The sequence below is a fragment of the Hesperophylax consimilis genome, chromosome 29 (genome assembly GCF_061612785.1).
Source record: "Hesperophylax consimilis isolate HC1 chromosome 29, BYU_Hcon_1.0, whole genome shotgun sequence".
NCBI lineage: Eukaryota > Metazoa > Arthropoda > Insecta > Trichoptera > Limnephilidae > Hesperophylax > Hesperophylax consimilis.
The window spans coordinates 17,270,002-17,286,029 of NC_142864.1; the positions used below are offsets into that span (position 1 = coordinate 17,270,002).

A 16,028-nucleotide genomic window follows, 5' to 3' on the forward strand; every position below is an offset into this window, starting at 1 on the left:
ATGGCTCAAAATTGGAATAATTAAAATTATAATTAACGTTATAACCATCACGCCGCAGGGGTATGCAGAGAGGACACACTGCCAAACAACTTTTCCTTGAACACACACTCCTTGCCTCATTCACATTCATACACTGTCTAATACATACTCATACATAAGGCTTGGAATAAACTCCCTCCAGAACTAAGATCCATAAAAAGTCCAACAGAATTCAGGTCTAAACTAAAAACTTACATTTTTAAGCTGTCCATACCCTTAAATTAAATTTACCATTCCTGAGAGAATGTTTCGTTATATCCAATTTTCCAATTATGTCCTAAATCGTGTATCTAAATTTTCGCTAATAAATAATTAGTTAATTTTAATTAAGTGTTAATCTCAAGTGACCTACCAGGTAAGTATTGTACTGTATATTATCTCCATATATAGTTAGTAATAACATAGATCATTGTAGAAATGTATTATAAATTTGTACAGCGCCATTTAGGTGATTTTGCACAAAAACGACGCTATGCAAATCATCCAAATATTATTATTATTATACTCAGCATTCCTAAAGATGACATAGACCCATGGGGTAATTTTTTTCCTCAGAGCCTCCGGAGGTAATGTTAAAAAAAACGATGTATATAATAGGTCACAAAGTGCAGTTTTTCCTATTAAAATGAAAAAATAAAATATTAATTATCACATATAATAGCAATATTTTCTTTTTAATAAAAGTACATTTAAAAAAGAAAAATTTATTATTATTTGATTTGGGATATAACTGATTAAATGTAGCTGAAACATTATCGATTATCTCAGAATCAATATTTTGTCAGTTAATGACTTCGGCAGAAAGCCGACTGTCATGATTAGTCTGGGGATTTCACCATTTTGATGAAAATTTCCACAATGTTCCCCTAACGGGAATATTCCCTAAAAATAAATTCCCAGGAATTTACCCATCACTAAAAACAGGTATCTCCGGAACAGGTAGATTCCGCGTTATTTTCACCTGACGAAGGTTGAACGTATTGAGACCCAAATTGGATGGGACAGCCCTCGAAATTTAGGGTAGCGAACTAACAATGAAGGTTTTTTCTTATAAATCATTATTTGGTTACTTTGTACAAATATTATTTTGGGATGTAGTTTTTAATTTAATTTAATGTTAACAATTGCAATATAAATTTGTTAAGAGAAACGCCAAACATTTTCTTGGTTATTACTTTTTATTCAAAATTATTTTTAAATGCGATTATCGCGCAATATTCTCAATTGTTCCCAACTGTCCGGAGTCAGTGGGACTATCGCATCGCCAATCAGTGTTGCCAACTCAACTACTTCAAAATAAGAGTGATGGGAAAAATATGCTAAATTCCTTTAAAAAATGCCAAAAAAAAGCCAACATAAATTTAACTTAGTATTTATTGAGAAATAGAGTGATGGGAAAAATATGCCAGAAATATGCTAAATTACTTTAAAAAATGCCCAAAAAAAGCTAACATAAATTTAACTTACAAACAAAATCAGTGAAATAAAATATCAATATCTTCATCTTCTTCTTCATTAACAGCAGCTGATGTGGAAGGCTGAGAGACGGAGTCGTAACTTTCTTTGGTCCCAATGCAGCGTAGTACTTCGTCAGGAACAGTGTATAAGAATAACAGCACTTTCCTGCTCTCTTTAGGCCAAATCTCACGTACAAAATGGCATTCAGGGTTCTCACCGCCAAACGATTTCGGAGTTTTGTTTTGACCAGACTCATTTGACTAAATACACGTTCAATATCCGCATTTGAATGCGGCAATGTTAAAATAGACATTGCAAACTGACATAAATCACCGAAGGGGTTATTATTAGCTGCATCTTTATATTGCATGACTTTATTCCAAAACTTTACAGTGGAAGTCAAGGATTCCCATTTAACTTGTTAGTTAAAAAATTGGTTTTTATTATTTTGATGTTTCTGTAAAAATAAGCTAAATAAATATGCGATATGCTAAAAGCATAATAGTTATGCTAAACATGGAGTAATTATGCCAAATTTAGCATATAATATGCTAACTTGGCAACACTGTCGCCAATTGGGGAATGTTGTGAGGCTGGAGGGAGTGGGGAGTGGTAGAAGATGGGATGATGAGGGTTAGGAAATACCTGGTTATTCAGATCTAGTTACCAAACACGACTAAAGTCATTTCAATCAACGTTTCGATCGTGAGTGGCCATCTTTATTAGCGTGATATTAAGGGTACCTTGAACACTAGAACATGCCGCAAATTCGCACATATATTATATCATATTAAGTCGTGTTAGAAGGTTCTTGAACTATAATTTAAATTTATGTTATAGCTATTTACATCGTCCTTGAGATCATATTTGAGAAAAATGGAGTTCAAGTAGGTTTAATTCATCTTCTAGTTAAGATGAATATTGTATAACTTATATATTAGAAAATAGGCATTAAAATCGCTTGGCAAACAGAGTCTAGAAACGTTCGATTTCAAGCACAAAACTGGTTTTTATTTATTTTGTAAATAATTTTATAAGAAAGCAAAAAGTTAATCAAGTGAAACTGTCACAGATAATCTTAGCTATAATACTGTATTTTTTAAAGTTTTTTTCCTTTATGCGTTCATACATTTCTATTGAAATATTATTTTTTTTTTAGGTAGTTTACATTTATATTTTTTATTCAGTAATTTATTTTTTTATTTGTATTCTACTCAAAGCGAAAATGTCGTTAGCTTACTGCTAATTCCATCTGCCCATAAGCAAATTTTGCAGGGGAAGAAAACCTATGTAACATTTTATAAGTTTAAAAAATCCCAACGATTTGAAGTTAATACTGTATTGTTATTATGGAGTTTTTCTAATGCTTTTTTAGTTACATACTGTTCGTGTGAATTGTTGAATGGTGTACTGAACTTGAGGAGTTGATATATTTTTTTAATAATTTTGAGATATGGCAAAACAGTCTGAAGATTACAATAACATTATATTATAACTGATTTAATCACACACGATTATTTTGGACTTTATTGAAATAAATATTGCCCAAATTAAATTTCAAAAAAAGCGATTAATCTCCACGTTTATATTATGTTCGGATGGGTTCGAATCTCAAAAGCGTGACTCACGCCTCGTCTCTAAACAAATTCACACGATGTTATAAAAGTTGAAAAATCTTAAGCGTCGGTAATAAACAATGCAGTCATTTTAGTATCAACACGATCTTGTTAAATATAACTACGAACCAAAGACTTGTTATTGTTGTTGTATTTAGACGATTCGTTAATAATTTTTAATAAATAAAAAATACTTTTTGTTTTAAAACCACGAGTTTTCAATAATTTTTATAACCGACCGGTTTCGCTTTACACAAGCATCTTCAGGGTACAAATTATTACTGTAATATTTTTTTTAATAAGTAATAATTTGTACCCTGGAGATTCTTGAGTAAAGCGAAACCGGTCGGTTATAAAAAATATTAAAAACTCGTGGTTTAAAAAAAAGTGTTTTATTTTTAATAAATATATCAAACCTCAAAGTGATTGCTTTCTACAATAATAATAGTAATAATTTTTTGCAATTCTTATTTTCAAAAAAATATTTTAATCTGTAAAAAATTATAATCATAATCACATTTGGATCGGTTTTATAATGTTTTTTCAAATAGTTGAATTTTTCTAAAATATGGCTTCAGCAATATATAAAATGGGATATGTCGAAACTCATGTTTTAAAAGACGTTTGTCGCTGTACATAATTGCTATAACCTTAGAAGCGAAGCTAGCAGCCCACAGTGGAGTGCTGGTACCTACCCTGATGTATGGAAATGAGGCATGGAACTGACAAAGATGAAAGTAGACTGACTGCTGTAGAAATGAGATCCCTGTGTCGTATGTGTGGTAAAACCATGTATGATCATGTGTGAAATGTGGAGACACTTAGATGGGTATGTAGAGCGAATGAGCGATGAAATGATTGTAATGAGAATATATGACGTAAATGTGAATGATAGCAGAAGTCGGGGACGCCCGAGGAAGACATGGCACGATAAAGTGAATCAGAATAATAGAAGAGTATGTATGAGACGATTTTATAAACTTAACTTATTTTTATTCATAAATACCTATGGACATGGAACAAGATCAGACGTAGAAGTGGGAGTAAAATAGATAAGTTTAAGGGTTCCAACCCCCTGGAACGGGAGAGGCAGGGGTAGTTATGGGGAGGAGCTTTGGACCAATGGGGAGACTCACGCCGCCATTTTGCCGGAGGTACACCATGGGGAAGGGGGTGGCTACCACCACCCATCACCACCCTTTCACCACCCACCATCGCCCACCTCCCCCTGGTTCGACATTTCTCATCCCCAAGGCGCAGGCGGCTTCCCTTGTGTTGTTTGTTCGGTCTGACAGGGTTGGTCAAAGTAAAATGAATTTAATTGGAAATGATTGTAATTTTTAAGGGTTGGTTTATTTTTGTTTTGACAGTTTTATGACATAATAATTTTAGTTATTTATATTCTGGTGTCTGCTCCTATCGGAGGTTTGGCTCTCATCATTAAGTTAACGAAACGAATAGACATTTCTTAAAATTGGTGTAGTTCAAGTGTATTCTTTTTATTTTACATTTTCTGTTGAACAATTATATCGATCAATATTGCAGTCCTTCGCAGTAATTCTTAAATAAATACGAGGTTTCTTATTTTAACATTTGGGAAGGCAGGTATACAAACTTATTATGTTATTTAAAGAATAATTAGTTATTTAGAAATAATTCAATAGCATCATTCCACTTGTCATTCTATGCTGTGCTAGAACATCTGTTCTGCCGTGTGGTATCTTGAATGTGTCGTAACGACGATAACGGCTGAATATTTCAGGCACGCCTTACCAGGGCTTAATTGAGGCAATGTGACTGTAGTGTCCCCTATTTCACTATTAAGATATAGTCGTCGAGTTGTATAATATGAAACATTGATAACACAGTTTCAAACATAGTTTCAATTCTGAATAAGTTTTTTTATCTACCAGGCCATTACTGATAGTATTATTCACGATGGGGGGAAATGCAGATACAGAAGATTCTGTTTTTTTTTACAAAATGTGGTAAACTTTGCATAATCATTTTTATTATTATTATATCAGATCTTTATTAGGTAAGGCACACTGTACTAATAATTTTAAGAACATGACCACTAATACTAAATTACAGTCTGTAATTTTTCTAGAGTTAGCGCACTTGAAGTGAAATGACAGTTAACTGCGCCATATAACATGCCATGTTATTATTATTATAAATTAAAACCCGCGACCTAATAAGGAGCAATTACCAATATTATGTTTGTTACAAATTTATTTATTTTTATTACACATTTATTTTTATAATAACTTAACAACCCCTACTTCTAACCCCTGCAACCCTGTGAATATTTTCATTTCGCCAGTGCGGGGGTAGGGGTTAGATTCATCTCTAACGTTCCACAGTGAATAACCCGTTCACGCAACAAAAAATTCTAATTACAAGTCGGAATTAAAATTGGGGACCAAAACCGACCGAGTAGAAAGCTTCATTTTGAAAATTATAGAAAATTCCTTTATCCTTTAACAATTATTATTATTTACCTTCTCATTACTAAACCTGATTATAACGATAGCTATAATCCTTAATTAAAAGTTCTGGAAAACTAGACGTTATAAACAGCCTTGCTTACCACAAGTTGGAAACGATTTTTTTATGTTATGTACGGGAAACTGGTGAATCTATATTACATGAAAATTGTAACTTTAAATTTTAATTCTTTAACCGTACACGTCTAACTTTTCATTTAACTTCATTCTGTAACCTTTCACTTTGTAACGTTTCACTTTAACCTTTAAACTTCGCATTGAGAATTATCACTTTAAATTTTTTAATTTTATAACTTTATAGAGTAATAAACATGTCTAACTTTTCACTTAACTTCACACTGTAACCTTTTACCTTAAAATTTCACTTGGCAACTTTTCATTTTAAACTCTTTTTTTTCTATTTATTTAATCTTTATTTATTTTTTTCGCTATCGGCAATTCTATGGTTAAAAATTGCAAAATTTGTCTCTCACTCAAAATATATATTATCAGCCTTACTAAAGAAAATCCACTTCACATTCGTTAAACGGTGTTTCTTTTTTACACATTGTATAAAGACTAAAAGTTTAGATTCGAGTTGTTACTAATAAAAAATATTTTTAACTGGGCTTCGAAAGAACTGGCAACGTTGGATTTTTCGTGAAATTCCTGTCTTGAAAAAATTTGGTTATTTCGTACACGTTATTCTTTGATTGACTTTTACCGCGTGAATTTAATAAAAATTCTATGAAAGTGATGTTTTTTTAACACAAATGTTTCATCTATCATTGAAATCAACGTGTATATTGCGGTAACTATGAATTCAAAATCTCACTTTTGTTGTTATTCTCTTCTGGAAATTATTATTATATATTTTTATTGTATAAACAAGATTAAAAGTGAGGTGACTGTTTTGTTGCAGATTCCCTAAATAAAAGGTGTTTTAAAAAATTTCGCAGTTCAATATTCCAATTTATAAATATCAAATTCTATCTAAGTTTAAGCAACCCTCTTTGGCTAAACAATGTATATATCTTACAATGGACTATTTTATGCCAGTTTCTATATTAGTAATGTTTTCACATACACGGTCTTTTATTAATTGAATAAAATTTATGCCAAGTTTTTTAGTAAGACCGTTTATATTTATTAATTTGTGTTTTTTTTTTCACCGTCGTCACACTCAATAACAGACAGACAGCGGTCTAATCAACTACTACTTTTACCAATCGATTCGTCCCGGCGTCGCACGTTTCTTCCACGCCGTTTGATCTGTCACAATATTACGTTGAGGCGATATGAATCAATTCTAATAACTAACTACGTTATACATGGTATTTATAAAAATGTTAGAGGTTATGTAACAGGGATGACTTTCAATGAAATTTCAGTTTTTATAAATATTTTTTTCGTTTTTATTTTAGTCAACATTCACCGAACACAACAAATATGAAAGGAGTGTTTCATTATTATTCATTATCATCTGGATTTTGAATCCTCCACAAATGTTTTCTATTGACTGCGGTACCTCGCCATTTACCTCCAGGCATTCCTTCTGCTACGATCCTCTTCCACGCAGTCTTCATCGGGTTTGTCTCTTTCTCGTTTCCACTGAGACACCCACTTAACCACCCTTTCACAACATGTTCGCCGTTTTTAAGTCCTGCAAAAATCTCACGCTTCCTTTACTTCAGCAGATAATTAACCCCTTGTGCAAATTTGCGAAATATTCTTCACACACAACAAACACCCATAGTCTTTGACGATTATCCCGTGATTTTTCACTTTACTATGAATTTAAATTTCTTTTATTACTATACGTTTAATTAAAACCTCCCCAAAGTAATGCTATCCTGCTAAATAAATTCTACCTTTTGTTATGTATCATTATTTATTTGTGTAATTTTTAATAGTTTTTAATATTATGTTGACAAACATTCCTAGTTTATGGAAAGCTAATGAGTCTTTTAAATGTTTAAATATCTGTTTTGTTGGTTACATTATTTCATCAGTTTGCTGAAGGTTTCACAGTTAAATAATTCTTGTACCAACCAGTTCCTGTCATAGATTTTTTTTTTTTTTTTTTTTTTTTTATTTAGTTACTATATTACATTTTTTTAAACATTTTTATAAGAATTATATATATTTATATGATTAATTGATATAGATTTTTATAGTCCTCCTCACTAGGAGATCCTGTGCTGAGGGGGACTAGGTTTTGAATAATTTTTCAGCGACTTCTATGGTTCGACTTCATGTTTTGGGTAAGGGTTTCCAGAAACTTCTACGACGATGTTTTAAATATGCTAGTAAGTTCTTTTTCCGGTAATTCCTTAAGCCAAGATTTAATGTTCTTAATGCAGTTGTTTTTTGTTTTGATTTGTTTGATACTAAGTGGGAGTTTGTTATATACCTTTACTGCTAAAAATTCAGAGCTTCTTTGTCCAAAGGTAGAGTTACACTTTGGTATAGTTAGTATCTCTGTTTGTTTGGCTCTGGTATTATGAGTATGTGAGGTGTTTTCCTGAGAATTATTTTTGAGGTGTTGTACCAAAATGTTTTTGGCATAGATTTTCTGTATGCTTGGAACGTCAAATTGTTTAAAAATTTCTGTTGTTGATGTCCTTATGGGAACCTTTAGTATGGTCTTTATGATGCAATTCTGAGTAACCTTCAGCTGTTTTATATGTTTTGATACTGCTGAGCCCCATCCTATTATTCCATATTCCAATTTGGAGTGGCATAAAGCATAGTAAACTCTCTTTAAATCCGTAGCTGACAAAATGTTCCGTAATTTTTTGAAGAAGTAGATGAGTTTAGTTAACTTTTTTGAAGTACGATCAATGTGTGAATCCCAGTGTAGTTTATCGTCAATTTCAATACCAAGATATTTTATGCTTTTGGTTTGAGTTATAATCGAGCAGGAACATTGAGGAAATTTTTTTTGACATTCATGTAGTTTGAGTATATGCTCATTCATTGGTTGTCCTCTTTTGTTTTTGGAGAAAATTAAATATTTGGTTTTATTCACATTTAATGTAAGGGAGTTTGCTTTAAGCCAGTTTTGAAGAACAGTTAGGCCATGTTCAGCCTCCTTATATGTGCTTGTCCAATCTTGTTCATGGAATAAAATTACAGTGTCATCTGCAAAGCTCATTATGTTTCCTTTGATGGGAAGATTCATAAGGTCATTTATGTAAATTAGAAATAGTATAGGTCCTAATACGCTTCCCTGGGGGACACCGTACTTAATTGGTAGAGTTTTGCTCCTTCTTTTACCAATTTGTACAAATTGTTCTCTTCCCGTTAAGTAACTTCTAAGTAGGTTTAGGGTTGTTTCGGTTATTCCATTTTTTTTTAGTTTTAAATACAGTATTTCGTGGTCAATGGTATCGAAAGCTTTTTGAAGATCAATGAAAACTGCTAGGCATTTTTTGCCTTCATCCAATTTTCTAATAATTGTATTTGTTACATTAGCTATAGCGTCACCAGTACCCAGGTTTTCCCTAAAACCATACTGCGTAGATGATAATATTTTATTAGAATCCAAAAATGTAAGCATTTGTTTTTTTATAACTTTTTCTAATATTTTTGATAGTGTAGTTAAAATACTAATTGGTCGATAGTTTGATACATCATTTTTGGGACCGTTTTTATATATTGGAATGATCGTAGCAATTTTAAGACAAGCAGGAAAAATACCATTTGATATTGACAGATTTATAAGATACGTCAGTGGGTGGATTAACTCATTTTGTAGATATTTAATTGATTTGCTTGATATCAGTTCATTTCCCGATGAAGTATTTATATTTAGGGAGGCTATAATATTTCTTATTTCATCACTTGTTATCTTGACAATATTGAGGCTGTTTTCTTGATTTACATCGTCAATCCTCACTGTATTTTCGATAGTACTAATTGAATTTTGTTTAATTTTATTTGCTAAGTTTGAGCCTATATTGCAAAAATAGTTGTTTATAAAGTCAAGAAGTTTGTCCGGGTGTTCTGTAAAAGATGTGGGAATCTCATCAATGTTTAATTCCTTAATGCTATTGTCATTATGTGAGGCTTTAGCATTAGTTATTTCATTTATGATCTGCCAGAGTTTACGTGAATCATTATGACATTCATCAATCTTGTTTTTATAGAATGTTTCTTTAGCATAACGTATTACATTTTTACATGTATTACGATATCTTTTGTAGAATCGAAGTGTTAGGATATCATAAGGGTTGTTTTTGACTTTTTTGTGCAGTTCATCTCTTTTTCTGATTGAGTTTATAATATTCTGACTAATCCAAGGTTTAATGTGTAAATTTTTATGAGATAACTTTTTTTCTATGGTTTTGGTGTTTGATAGGATAATGTTCTGTAAAACTTCTATAAAATAACTCCAAGCAGTATCAGTATCATCTTTTTCCAGAAGGCTTGTCCAGTCATTCACTGTTAACTCGCATTTGACGTTTTCCCAATTTGTTTCAGATTTCGTTAGGAGTGATTTCTTTTTTTGGTTTACATATGTATTTTTTTTTGTAATTGATAGAATTATTGTATAATGGTCTGTCAGTGTGGTAGTACAAATAATGGCTTGAGTTTTTCTATTAGTTTTACAAAAGATATGATCAATGCAAGTTTTGCTTTCATTATATACACGTGTTGGTTCATCAATTAGGCTTTTAAATCCATGGTATGCTAGTGTTTGCATATAATCAAATTTTTTTGGATGGCCATTTTCAAGAATATCAATATTTATATCACCGATGATAAATACATCTTTAGTTCTTTTTAGTAGACTTAGTTGATTAGATAAGGAGTTGAGGAATGGCTCTAGATTTTGTGTAGAAGGAGATCTATAAATTGCGAGTATTGTTGTGTCATTACCGATTGATATACTTAGACAGTTTGCATTATTGATACAGATCTCTCTGACATCAGCTTCTATATCTTCTTTAATATATACGATGACACCATCATTTTTTGTGTTGTTCATTATTGTAGAGTAAGGGACATAATTCCCAATTTGTAGGGGGTAGTATTTATCAGTTAGCCAACATTCAGTAAGAATAATAATATCCCATTTTAAATTTAAGCTTTTCATCAATATTTGTAGTTCATCAAAGTTTTTATTGATACTTCTAATATTCTGGTGCATTATGTTAAAATTATTGTTTATGGATGATATGTTTGGTATGTTTGTTGTTAGTGCGTTATTCATTTTCTCAATTTAAATTATTAAGTGGATTAAGTAATGTTGTTCATATTATTCACTAAATTATTTTCACCATATCATCAAGGTGCTTAATGTAGATAATTTTATCATCTTGTTTTTTGCGTATCATAACTTTACCCTGTTTGTACCATACATATTGGTAATTTTTTTCTTTTGATAATTGTTTTGTTTTCCATAGGATTTCTTTATGATACGGGCTTAATTCTTCCCCGATGAAGATTCGAGATGTCGCCAGATCCTTGATTTCATTATAATTTATTTCCTTTTTCTTATCAAGGAGGGAATCTCTTTTTCTTTTATCGGAAAAGGTCACAAGAAGTTTAGGAGGGGCTTCATTTCGTCTGTCTGAGACTCTCGTGACGTCAGTTATATCAGTGTGTAAGAGGTGGATTCCTGCTGCGGCAGCAACTTTTTTAACAATTTCCACAGGTTGTTCGCGGTTTTGTTGTGGAATTCCTGCTATTTCCAAACTATTAGATTTTGATAACGTTTCCAAATCAGAAAGTCGGATTTCAAGTTTTTTAATAATCATATTTTTTTCCATTTGGTCTTTTTTTATATTTTCAAAATCTGTTTGAATCGCTCGATTTAAATTATTTGAGACCTCAATTTTTTTTAACATCTCATCGTATTGAGCACTGATAAAATCAATACTTTTTGTAGTTTCTGTAGTTTGTAAATCAATTTTTGTAAATATATCTTTTTTCAGGGTTTCAAATTTTTTATCAATGTATTCAATAATCTTATCCATGTTCAATTTATCTTCCGAAATTATTGGGGTTTTGCTACGTGTGCTAGACATCACTATTTTAGTAAGTTCACAAATGCCCCTCTTTAATTATGCTTGATGAAAAATTGATGGTGGCAATCACTATTTAATATTTGTTTTATTGCATAGACAAAGTCACTCAACTTGACATTTAATATTTTTTTACTTTAATTAGTTTTTGCGCAAAAATCACTCACACTTTGAAATCTTAACTAAAACTTTTGATCCCACAAAACGTAGAAGGTTTAAACTTTAATTTAAATCTATTTATTGTGGCTTTAAACAACTCCTATTAATTTTTCGGCTAGTTTATAAGGGACGCGGAAATTTCATTTCAGATATCTCTTCGTATTAAAAATCTAGTTAATATTATCAATATGGAGCTGCGCGCGCACCGACCATCAAAACCGGTTTGCAGCGTTCACAGCGACCATTCACAAAGTATATAATATAATAAGATATAATTAATCAAGTCCACTGAGGTTTATGTATAATAGACAAGTTTAACAAGCGGTCCGCATTTCTAGTGAAAGACTACCATTCAACATCCAAAAGTTGCTTGAACTGGCAATAATTGCCTACTAGGTACTTCTTAACCTTCCTCCACTCATCTCCTTACCTTCATTACCGTTTCAACCAGACATCATACCCCAATTAGAGATGCCACAGTCTCACTGCCATCAGAGTATTTTATCTGTTTCTTTCTTGTTGATAACTTTGACGATTTAAAATGTGCCATTTTTGATATGCCGGTAAAACGACATGTTTGTTTTTATACGCCGTTGTTGACGTCACGCCGGCTAACTTACGTCATAACAACGTTGTAACCAGTTTGAACCCTTCCGGTTTTAGATTAAAAGTTTAACATTAAGTATTTAACATTATATATTATTTTACTGAGTATTCCAAACACTCGCTTGTACCTACGTTGCATGAAGTTAGTAATAGATACGCAGATGTGGCAGATCTATTTAACTGCACGCAAGGTAGGTACAAGAGGGCTATGCTATCAAATCTTTTCAATTAATATTAATTTAATCTAATTCTACCTTATTTGCACTATAGAAACTTATGTACTTGTATCTCTTGTTTACTTACTTACTTACTATCTAATGTCATTTCACAATCAAATGCCACATATATTTGTAATTCTTTTTTTAAAATATTTCTACGATTTTAACTGTGACATGTAATCATTGTTTATGGTATATTTATACCGTTGATATTAAATAAATAAATAAATAAATTAAAAATGTTCCACACATTTTTAACGGTATCCATAGTTTGCAAAAATACACGATTGGGACTCTTGTATTTCAGGTATCGACTTTTAAAAAAACCCTGTAATTATTAAATTTGTTTAAATTCCTATAAAATATATACAACATTCGAGTATAAAAATAAGGCCTGCTATCACCAATGATGGGTAAATTTCCGAAACAGGGAATATTGCGGGAATTTTTATCTAAATGTTGAAATTCCTATGAGGTTGTCTCCTGCAACGAAATTTAATGTTTCAAGAAGAATAAAAAATTGACTAGAAGAGCTGAGAAGAAGAAAGAATTCCTTGATTCCTGCCCATGCTTAATTCCAAAATTGGCTTATTAGGTTGCCATCTTTTTATACCGGTCGATTAAACTTCAATTCCTTACCATCCACAGAGTACATGTAACAAATCATTGCCCCCTGATGTATCGTTCTCACCGGGACAGGAGTGCTCCTGGCTGGAGTGGTACAATCATACTGTACCAAAACCTCCTAGATCACAAGACCGGGACATTCATTAAAATCAGCCTCCCAACTTGTATGGAATTTTACAAAAAAATTAAAAAAATTTTTTTTCTATATTCCTATTTATTAAATATCTTAAGGCGAAGCTTAATCCCAAATACCTATTTTGATTAATCTTTATACCGAATTGATGTACATTATGAAAACCGAAATATATGCTTTAGTTAAATTGAAGGTTTTCCTATCGCTTCGCTTGAGTAGAATACAAATAAAAAAATAAATTACTCATTAAAAAATATAAATGCAAACTACTGCAAAAAATATTTTTTCAATAGAAATGTATGAATGCGTAAAGGAAACAACTTTTAAAAAATACAGTTTTATAGCTAAGATTATCTGTGACAGTTTCACTTGATTAACTTTTTTGCTTTCTTATAAAATTATTTACAAAATAAATAAAAAAAGTTTTTTGCTTGAATTCGAACGTTTCTAGACTCCGTTTGTCAAGCGATTTTAATGCCTATTACCTACGATATAAGGTATACCAAGAATATACACATTTTGGTTCTCATACAAGTTAGGAGGCTGATTTGATTCAGTGTCCCGGCCTTGTGATCTAGGAGGTTTTAATTTTACTGTATTAGATCGTGGAATATTCCCGGGTGCACTTCACTAGCTATGGCTAAACTTATATCTTTTTTCGTTACTATTTTGTATTTATCACTAACTAACACATGTCTTACGGGTTTAAATCCAGGTGATTCCATATACGGCGTCTTTAATGTGTATTCTCAGATAAACTATGTCGTCTCTCTCGAAGTAGAGATATAAAACTTGTATCGGATTGACTTGCAGTGCGTTAATTGGTCTTTTTCTGACTTAGTCGTTGATCAAAACGGAAATCTTGTGACAGTTGTGACACTGTTACTTAATACTTTAAAGACATACGTCCTAGATTGGTTTAATTTAATACTGTAACATCTGCCTAAGAATTTAATTATCGGTGAACATGTTGATTCTAAGTTTATAGCAATAATCCATTTAACAATATTTTATTCAAATACTAGCTGTGTTCGTTTGCGTTGCCGGGGCTTTACGCAGAGCTAGAAAATATCGAATAGTTACTAACTACTCGCTGTCAAAACGTTGATATCTGCGGCAGGCCGAAAAGTGTATGACATCTGTACTGTATGTGTACTGCAGCCATTCGAATTATGAATTGTGTCTCGTGTGATATCAAGACACACGATTGTATACGTTTACCCAAGTTCCCTTTAAAAGCTCATAACTCCTTTTACTGTCACCCTTTGATAAAAAAGACAACTTCATTCAGAATAACTTTCAATCAAAAATACATATAAGTCCGGAGAAACATACGGACGCAACTCCAAAACATGGAATGTTCAGGAGAGCCGAAAATTTGTGTTTTTAGCAAATTTCTCGTTATTTCCTCAAACATTTTTTTTCAATTATCAATCATTTCATGTTTCGGAGTTGCATTCGTAAGCTTCTCGGGTACAGATATTAGTGCCGGGAACATTCCCGGGTGCACTTCAATAGCCTCGACTCTTCTGAACATCAATTATTTGTTGAAGACCTACTCGTTTCAACTGTATGTTTCTTTCTATTAACCAAATTAGATCATCATCATGGCAGACACCACTCCAATTATGTTGGAACTCGAAATGCGGTACATATCTAACACCCTTAACCATTTCTCAACCGCATTATTGTTTCCACATATATAAAATATGTAATGCTTGATAATACTTCAGAAAATTTTTGGTATTTAATTTTTTTTCGAAATTATTCTATGTTAATTTGGCTTAACATTGGACGTCAGATGTTATTTTTAAAATAGTAAGGTAAAATAAAAATAACACAAAAGTAATACAAATAACTGTTTCATGTGAAAAATGCATATTTACAATGTAGTGATAATCTCTAAGGTTTGAAACAAATAACATTTTAACTAAAATTCATTCAGAAATAATCTAAGATCATAATCTTTAAAAATTCGCCATACTAGTCCGTCACTACCAGTGTTAATTTGAATGAACATTGAAATTCATTTACAATATTCTGGCAAATGACTGTGAACAGTGAATTAAACTGATGTTACTATTATAGAACACATCTTTATGTGTTAAAATATTTGTAATTCAAGTATAAAATATTGATACTCACCTTAAATGAAGAAATCAATGACGGCAGAAATTCCATGAAACTCACAATCAGCAGATGTCAAAATAGGTATTTATCGTTTTTGTGGCGGGAATAAGGATTTCAAGCGAGCGGAAAAAATAGACACCACAGAAAAGATTACAAGCTATAATAAAACGAAAACATGGCTTTTCTAAATCGCTACCGTTAAGGTAAAAAACATCACAAAGTTCGTGTTAATTTGAATTTTGTTGGATGAAAGGGTTAACATATTTTTACTGAATTTGAAATAAATGATAAACTTTTTAAAATCTTCAAGGAACACGTTGGAAGTACATAATATTTTTGAATTTCACAGCTTGCTGAATCTTCTAGGTTCCCGTGATTAAAACAGACCCACTACTGTCCTCTTTCTTTTCTATGTTTTCTTCAGTCCCAAAACTTTTCCTCATATCCATAAATTATCTATTGTTCAAACTGTAATTTTAGCACTTTATAATATAACTCTTTTTTCTTCTCTTTTTGTACAC

The 16,028-nt window shown here is 31.6% G+C and overlaps 1 protein-coding gene across 4 annotated transcripts in view; it reads left to right on the forward strand.

The window, feature by feature from the left end:
• Nucleotides 1–16,028, forward strand: part of pan (transcription factor pangolin) — a 430,403-nt gene that overhangs the window by 55,277 nt on the left and 359,098 nt on the right. The window lies entirely within an intron of this gene.